The following is a 9,682-nucleotide window of genomic DNA, read 5'->3' on the forward strand; positions in this document are numbered from 1 at the left end:
ATTAGACTTGGAGTTTTCGTTGAAACATGAGCAGGAAGAGGCTCTCCGCTCATTCCTTTTCAAGAAGGACGTTTCGCTGTTTTACCGACCAGCTATGGCAAAAGTCTGATCTACCAGCTGGCTCCGCTCGTAGCCAAAAGGATGGGGCTAGTTTGTGCAGTATGAAGAATTAATAAACAGCTTTGAAACATTACTTTTTGATTGTTTCTTATTTTCCCGTTATTTTAAATTTAAGGGAAATTATTTCACCAAACACCACTAAATAAAAACTCTCAAAAACAGTTTAAGCAAACCCTTGAAAAAAATAAGTGTATGTTAAGTATGTGGTACAGACTCAAAACTTGTGGTCATTATCTCCAAACTTATTAATATCTAGAACCTGTTTATTAATTCATACGCATTTTGAAAAATTATTTATTTCAAGGTCTCCCCCACTGCGCGCTCTGACTACGTCACAGTCACTGTTGCGCTGATTGGTCAGAGCGTTGGCCTATATGCACAGAGACAGTTTGAAAGACAGCGGTTTGTTCCTCCCACCCCCGTCGGAAATGTCTACGGATCGAGGCCAGACTAAATATTCACATTTAGTCTGGCTTGCCAGGCTATCAGAAGGCTAATGGATGATTAGAAAACCCTTGTACAATCATGTTAGCACAGCTGAAAACAGTTGAGCTCTTTAGAGAAGCTATAAAACTGACCTTCCTTTGAGCAGATTGAGTTTCTGGAGCATCACATTTGTGGGGTCGATTAAATGCTCAAAATGGCCAGAAAAATGTCTTGACTATATTTTCTATTCATTTTACAACTTATGGTGGGAAATAAAAGTGTGACTTTTCATGGAAAACACAAAATTGTCTGGGTGACCCCAAACTTTTGAACGTTAGTGTAACTTCAACAAAACCAACTGTTAAAATGGTATAATCACAGTGGTGTAGTGGTTCGCACTATCACCTCACAGCCAGAAGGTCCTGGGTTCGAGCCCAGCAGCCAGCGAGGGCCCTTCTGTTACCCCTTTTCCACCAAATCAGTTCCAGGGCTGGTGCTGGTTCACAATTCATTCAACTTGCAAGCCAGCTGAGAACCAGTTTGCTTTTCCATAGCTCGGGGCGCTAAGGGGAGCCACGTCATTACGTCACTGTACACGTCAGTTACGTCTCTGCGTTTGCATAAACCTTGGCGCAAACATCGAAGCAACAACAACACGGAGAAGAAGGAGAAGAAGAATGGATGACTGGTGCTTTACTGCATCCATGATATCTCGTCGCTTATTTAAAAATGGCGACCTTTCGCGGTTTTGCTATTGTTGTTGGTCTTAACAACTCTGCTCCCCCGCTGACATAAGCGGTTCTTTCTTCTGGCCCAGCAAACAGCTGGTGCTAGCCTGGAACCGTTTTTTCTGGCCCCAGAGCCAGTTCTTTGTCAGTGGAAACAGAAAACCCAGTTCCAAACTAAGCACTGGCCCCGAACCAGCCCTGGAACTGATTTGGTGGAAAAGGGGCATCTGTGGAGTTTGCATGTTCTCCCCGTGTCTGCATGGGTTTCCTCCGGGTGCTCCAGTTTCCTCCACAGTCCAAAGACATGCAGGTTAGGTTAACTGGTGGCTCTAAATTGGCCGTAGGTGTGAATGTGAATGGTTGTTTGTCTCTATGTGTCAGCCCTGCGATAACCTGGCGACTTGTCCAGGGTGTACCCCGCCTCTCACCCATAGTCAGCTGGGATGGGCTCCAGCTTGCCTGTGACCCTGTAGAACAGGATAAGCGGCTACAGATAATGCATAGATGTTATAATCACTTTGTCTGTTATCACCCAAATGAAGATGGATTCCTCTCGAGGTTTCTTCCTCGTGTCATCTGAGGGAGTTTTTCCTTGCCACCATCGCCACAGGTTTGCTCATTGGGGATAGATTAGGGATAAAATTAGCTCATGTTTAAAGTCATTAAAATTCTGTAAAGCTGCTTTGTGACAATGTCTAGTGTTAAAAGCGCTATAAAAATAAACTTGACTAAGTAAATTAGGGATTAAAGGACCAATGTATCGATGGATGAAAGACTTTTTATATGGAAGATCAATTCAAGTAAGAGTAGGAAGGTACTACTCAGGAAATTATACTGTTAAAAATGGAATGCCTAAAGGAAATATAGTGAGTCCTTTGCTATTGTCTATCATGATAAATGATGGGGGTTTTTTTAGTTTAGAGAAAGGAATGGGATTCTCTCTTTTTGCGGATGATGGGGCAATTTAGAAGAGAGGTAAGAATCTGGAATTTATTATAAAGAAACTACAAGAATCTATTGTTAAAATAGAAGAATGGCCATTTAACTGGGGATTTAAATCTTCAGTTGATAAAACGAAGGCAATGTTCTTTACAAGGAATAGAGTTGGCAGTAACTTAAAATTGAAATTATATAATCAAGAATTGGAGAAAGTGAAACAATTGAAGTTTTTAGGATTATGTTTAGATGAAAGAATGACATGGCCAGTACATATTCAGAAAATAATTCCATCCATCCATCCATTATCTGTAACTGCTTATCCTGTGCAGGGTCACAGGCAAGCTGGAGCCGACTATGGGTGAGAGGCGGGGTACGCCTTGGACAAGTCACTAGATCATCGCAGGGCTGACACATAGAGACACACAACCATTCACACCTACAGTCAATTTAGAGCCACCAATTAACCGAACCTGCCTGTCTTTGGACTGTGGGGGAAACCGGAGCACCCAGAGGAAACCCACACAGACACGGGGAGAACATGCAAACTCCACACAGAAAGGCCCCTGTCAGCCACTGGGCTCAAACCCGGAACCTTCTTGCTGTGAGGCGATAGTGCTAACCACTACACCACCATGCCACCGCCTCAGAAAATAATTGACAAATGTAAAAAAGCATTAAATATGATATGTTTGGAAGGGAGTGAATGGGCAGCAGAGATAATGGTACTGAAAACTATTTACACAGGATTAATAAGAGGCGGCACGGTGGTGTAGTGGTTAGCGCTGTCGCCTCACAGCAAGAAGGTCCGGGTTCGAGCCCCGTGGCCGGCGAGGGCCTTTCCGTGTGGAGTTTGCATGTTCTCCCCGTGTCCGCGTGGGTTTCCTCCAGGTGCTCCGGTTTCCCCCACAGTCCAAAGACATGCAGGTTAGGTTAACTGGTGACTCTAAATTGACCGTAGGTGTGAATGTGAGTGTGAATGGTTGTGTCTATGTGTCAGCCCTGTGATGACCTGGCGACTTGTCCAGGGTGTACCCCGCCTTTCGCCCGTAGTCAGCTGGGATAGGCTCCAGCTTGTCTGCGACCCTGTAGAACAGGATAAAGCAGCTAGAGATAATGAAATGAGATTAATAAGATCAGTATTAGACTACGGACATGTAGCATTTGGTTCTGCAGCAAATACATCCCTAAAAAAGTTAGACAAGATTCAATATCAAGCTTTAAGACTATGTTTAGGTGCCATCAGAACATCCTCAGCATCAGCATTACAAGTGGAAATGGGAGAAATGGCCCTGGAGTTAAGACGAATACAGCTGATTTTAAGTTACTGGGTTAATCTAAAAGGACATAATGAAGAACATCCAAGACAAGATACACTGAAACCATGTTGGGAAAAGGAGAGGAGAGAAACAAAAAGCTTTGGATGGACAGTTGAGCAGAAAGCAAAAGAACTGGAAACAGTAGAATTAAACATTAGTCCTACAGTCCCACTCTCAGCAATACAGCCATGGATATTTCCTGATGCTGTAGTAGATCTCACATTGCTTGACAAAAAGAACAATTATAAAAAGTTTATTTTATATCCACAAGTAATAAAAAGCAGGAAATAATTATTGCAGTTTTGTTCAAATCTACACAGATGCTTCAAAGAATACAATGAATAGAATTGGTATCTCATTCATAGTCCCAGAATTTAATATTAGAAAATTGAAACGAATCAGTGATGGACTATCTGTATATACAGGGGAGATGCTGGCGATTTTGATAGCATTACAGTGGGTGGAAGATGTGAGACCATTGAGAGCAGTAATATGCTCTGATTCCAGTGCATCATTAACCAGCTTAAAGTACAGTCATTCAGATAATAGACCAGATGTCTTAATAGAGATACAACAAACACTATACAGGATTCAAATGATGGGACTGAATGTGACACTTGTGTGGATACCAGCATGTATAGGACTCAACAGAAATGAAATAGTGGACAAATGTGCAAAGAAACCACAAGAACAAATCATACTGACGTCCGAGTACCCTTCAGTAAAATAGAAATGACTGTAATTAAGCAAAAGTTGAAAGAAAGGTGGCAAAAACAGTAGGAAGAAGAGAGAACAGGAAGGTGGTATTATGGAGTTTAAAGAAAAGTATGTGTGATGAGAAACACAAGGAGAACACTGAGAGAAGAAACTGTTATATCTATAGGCTGCGTTTTGGTCATATAGGATTAAATAGCAATTTATTTACAATAAGGAAACATAATACAGGAAATTGTGAATTTTGTGGTCAAGAAGAAACAATACAAGATGTTATGATGTACTGTCCAAAATATGAAACGGTGAGAAGGGAACTGAGACTGAACCTTGAAAAACTTAAGTTAAATTTGGATTTGCAGGATCTTTTACATAAAAGCTCTGGAGAGAAATGTTTTTTTTCAGTCTTTCAGAAGAATGAAACTGATGGAGAGAATTTAATTTTATTATTATTATTATTATTATTATTATTATTAGGACAAGGTATAGTTAGATATCCCGATCCACACTCCATACCAGTTGGTGGCAGTAATGCATCATAACGTTGATTGCCAACCACCATAAAACACCAAGAAGAAGAAGTATAATAATTCATTCATTCATCCAGTCCTTTTATATGCCACTTATCCATGGCTATAACCAATAACTATTCTATCCACATTCACTGGATATGAGCAATCACATGCTCTGATTGGCTACTCTACAACTGGGCTATCAGCTCATATACAGTGAATAGAGAAAAACAAAAATGGCGGAGCATGTTGCTGAACCAACCAAGGATGAAATAAAAACTGTACTCGAAAACAAAACCCCAAAAATACAAAAAAAGCAACAAAATATGGAATGAAAGTATTTGACGGTAAGAACATATCTTTTTTTATTTTTCAAGATTATTATAGCATTTTTCACAAATTGCTACTGTCATTTTGCCACTTTGTTTACATTCTAAACGGAAATGATTTTGTCAGACGTTTTGTATAAAGTTTTTATTTATTGAATTTGCAAAAAATAAAAATAAAAATGCTCTGTTTCTCAAAATCCAGTGAATGTGGATAGAATAAAACAGTCATTCCACTCAATCTTGTCATACATGGCTTACAGGCAACTCAGCGCTACATGACTCGATTTCGTGAAATAACTGATAAATATATATGCTTGTGAGGAAATTAATAAATTGTTTTGACACTTTTAATACTTTTGAAATTGTTTTGATACTTTTTGTTTGGGGTGGCACGGTGGTGTAGTGGTTAGTGCTGTCGTCTCACAGCAAGAAGGTCCGGGTTCAAGCCCCGTGGCCGACGAGGGCCTTTCTGTGCAGAGTTTGCATGTTCTCCCCGTGTCCGCGTGGGTTTCCTCCGGGTGCTCCAGTTTCCCCCACAGTCCAAAGACATGCAGGCTAGGTTAACTGGTGACTCTAAATTGACTGTGAGTGTGAATGGTTGTCTGTATCTATGTGTCAGACCTGTGATGACCAGGCGACTTGTCCAGGGTGTACCCTGCCTTTCGCCCGTAGTCAGCTGGGATAGGCTCCAGTTTGCCTGCGACCCTGTAGAACAGGATAAAGCGGCTAGAGATAATGAGATGAGACAAGATATATACCCAAGTAGGCAAGTTATTCATTAATACATGTTTTTATTTTTATAGATCTCACGCTAAACATTAGTAATCAAATATATCACTCGTTACCGCAAATTGAAAATGGCACCACCCTTTTGTTCTGGGTCAATGTACTTTAACACTTTATATGGGGCGACACATGTACCACCTCCCAGATATAGCTCCACCCCAAGATCCAGGCTAGAGCAAGATCCTTTTGAGTGAGGTGTCGGTTAGCTTACTTACAGGGATCCACTTTCGCCAATTGGCAGGTTGGTCCGATACTCGCAGTAGGTTACAGTTGCTAATTTATTGCAAGTGTGTGCCACATGCAGTGCAATATCTTTACTAGGGCATCATCTGTGTATCTGTATTAAGCACTTGGGCAGCACATATGTGGGTGTAGTGCTTCATCTGGTGAGACCATTAGTGACACAACACTGGCATCAATGGTACTCAATCTGCTTGCTATTAATCATACTAGCCAGAGTTCATGCCACTGAGTTCTGCCTCAGACTGCTTTCTTGGCTTCTTGTTGTGTTTATTGGTTGTCACAGGACATGGCTGTTTGTGCCTAGCAAGACGTTTAGGCTGTGGTTCTTGTGCTAGATTTGTCTCTGAAGTATGCAAGGTCTAAATTTGCCAGCTGTGCACACTGTGTTACTTCAGCGCAGTGTAATCATCCATCCATCCATCCATCCATCCATTTTCTTCCACTTATCCGAAGTCGGGTCGCGGTGGCAGCAGGGTATTCCAGGTGTCCTTCTCCCCAGCAACGCTTTCCAGTTCCTCCTGGGGGATCCCAAGGCACTCCCAGGCCAGATGAGATATATAATCTCTCCAGCGTGTTCTGGGTCTACCCTAAGATCTCCTCCCAGTTGGACATGTCCAGAAAACTTCCAAAGGAAGGTACCCAGGAGGCATCCTAATCAGATGCCCAAACCACCTCAGCTGACTCCTTTCGACATGAAGGAGCAGCAGCTCTACTTTGAGATCCCTCTGGATGTCTGAGCTCTCCATCCTATCTCTAAGGGTGAGCCCAGCCACCCTACCGAGAAATCTCATTTCAGCCGCCTATATCCGTGATTTCATCCTTTCGGTCACTACCCAAAGCTCATGACCATAGGTGAGGATTGGAACACTGAATGACTGGTAAATTGAAAGCTTTGCCTTCCAGCTCAGCTCCCTCTTCACCACGACGGACCGGTACAACGCCCGCATTACTGCTGATGCTGCCCTAATCTGCCTGTCCATCTCATGCTCCATTTTGCCATCACTTGTGAATAAGACCCCGAGATATTGGTGGTATAGTGATTAGCACTGTCGCCTCACAGCAAGAAGGTTCTGGGTTTGAGCCCAGTGGCCAACGGGGGCCTTTCTGTGTGGAGTTTGCATGTTCTCCCTGTGTCTGCATGGGTTTCCTCTGGGTGCACTGGTTTCCCCCACAGTGCAAAGACATGCAGGTTCGGTTAATTGGTGGCTCGAAATTGACCTTAGGTGTGAATGGTTGTTTGTCTCTATGTGTCGGCCCTGCAATAACCTGGAGACTTGTCCAGGGTGTACCCTGCCTCTCGCCCATAGTCAGCTGGGATAGGCTCCAGCTTACCTGTGACCCTGCACAGGATAAGTGGTTACTGATAACGGATGGATGATATAGAATAATGTACTACAAAAATGATCTGCTTTTAAGTGGCCAGAGTTGAGTGACATTTTCTTAATAGTGTGATTTTCACTATAACTTCCACTGTAAGGATTATAGTTGACCCAAAATTCTGGCAGGATCAACATCTCACAAGTTCTCAGCTGTAAGTTCAGCATTGCAAGGTGATATCATACAAACTTGATGCAGTACAGAAGATCATTATGTCTTGATATTTTGCTTCAAATCTCTACTTTAACTACATTTTCAGTACTAGGCGATATACACTCACCGGCCACTTTAATAGGACCTTGTTCTTGATTCTACAATTCCTGTTCTTGGCTGGCAGGAGTGGAACCTAAGGTGGTCTTCTGCTGTTGCATGCTGGGATGCTTTTCTGCTCACCATGGTTGTAAAGAGTTGCTATGAGTTGCTATATCCTTCCTGGCAGCTCAAACCAATCTGGCCATTTTCCTCTAACCTGTCTTATTAAAAAGACGTTTCCACCCACAGAACTGTCACTCACTCAATGTTTTTTGTTTTTTTGCACCATTCTGTGTAAACTTTAGAGATTGTTGTTTGTGAAAACCCCAGGAGATCAGCAGTTTCTGAAATACTCAAACCAGTCCATCTGGCACCAGCACACATGCCACAGTGAAAGTCACAGAGATCACAATTTTTCTCAATCTGATGTTTGAAGTGAACTTTAACTGAAGGTCTGCATGATTTTATGTATTGTGATGCTGTCAAGCGATTGGCTGATTAGATAACTGCACAAAACAGCAGGTGGATGGGTGCTTCTAAGAAGTGGCCGGTGCATGTATATTATTATAATATTTATAATATTTATATTACTGTATGTAATACATTATATACATGTCTGTAACTAGCTATGAGGACACCCATGTCCAGACCTCTGTAGGTTCGGAAGACTTCAGTGTTTTTTGTGTGGTGTTGGACTTTTTTTTTAACTTGTGATGCATCAGACACTTGTAGTAAAAGCTACTCTATCATTCTTTGACATGAAAACAGATCACTGTAACAGAAAAACTATGCAAGGGAAAATTGCTCTGCAAGAAATCAAGATACAGCAGTATATCATAATTTTGAGGTTGATAAAAAGCTCAAATTATATCTTCCTGCAAAGGATATTCCAGCCTTTCTGCTCATTTAATATGCAGTCATGCCACTGCGTTGTTTTTAAGAAACACAAAAGCAAAATTCAGAAAAAAGCTCTTGGATACTCAGCAATTTTGGAGACCAAAATCAAAAGGGGAAATGCTGTCTTGAAAACCAAATATTTTATTCATTAAAATTAAATGCTCTAACTGGAGTCAGAGCAGTTTATGGAGAAATGGAAGGATAACATACAAGGTGTCTCAAAATGCATGCAACCCATGTCACTGCTAATAATTCTGCCAATATTGATCTTCTTGTTCTAATTTTTCAGATTTGAAGAGAGGAGACCATAAGAACTAATAATTATTAGTCAAAATGCCTTGGACAAAGGAGGAAAAAATATTTTGTGTTACTACTTAGTTGGAAACAAAATCGTTCAAAACGGTGTAAGCAACAAGTTCTAAAGGGCACTTGGGACACGTCGTGACGTGAATTGAGATGTACCATGGTTCCAACAAGATGGGGCAACTCCACATACAGCCAACATCACAATGGAGTGGCTGGACCACCGATTCTCTCATCAGCTGGTCAGCAAGCGCCGCAAACCAGAGTGGTCTCTGCATTCACCCGATCTGAACCCCCCCAGATTTTTATCTTTGGGGTTTCTTGAAAGACCATGTGTATGAGAATCATCCTCAATCCATTGCTAAACTGAAAGTGACCATCACCTAGAAGATTTGTGCCATCATGAAGGAAGAGTGTGTCAGGGTGATTGACTTCGCTCATCGGCTTCAAGTTTGTCTGCAGCGCAACAGCAGTCATTTGGAACACATGCTCTAATGGATGTATCCTTTGAGCTAGAGACCTCAAATCTTCCATCCATCCATTATCTGTAGCCGCTTATCCTGTTCTACAGGGTCGCAGGCAAGCTGGAGCCTATCCCAGCTGACTATGGGCGAGAGGTGGGGTACACCCTGGACTAGTCGCCAAGTCATCACAGGGCTAACACATAGACACAAACAACCATTCACACTCACATTCACACCTACGGTCAATTTCGAGCCACCAATTAGGCTAACCTGCATGTC

The sequence above is a fragment of the Neoarius graeffei genome, chromosome 8, assembly GCF_027579695.1.
Source record: "Neoarius graeffei isolate fNeoGra1 chromosome 8, fNeoGra1.pri, whole genome shotgun sequence".
Lineage (NCBI taxonomy): Eukaryota > Metazoa > Chordata > Actinopteri > Siluriformes > Ariidae > Neoarius > Neoarius graeffei.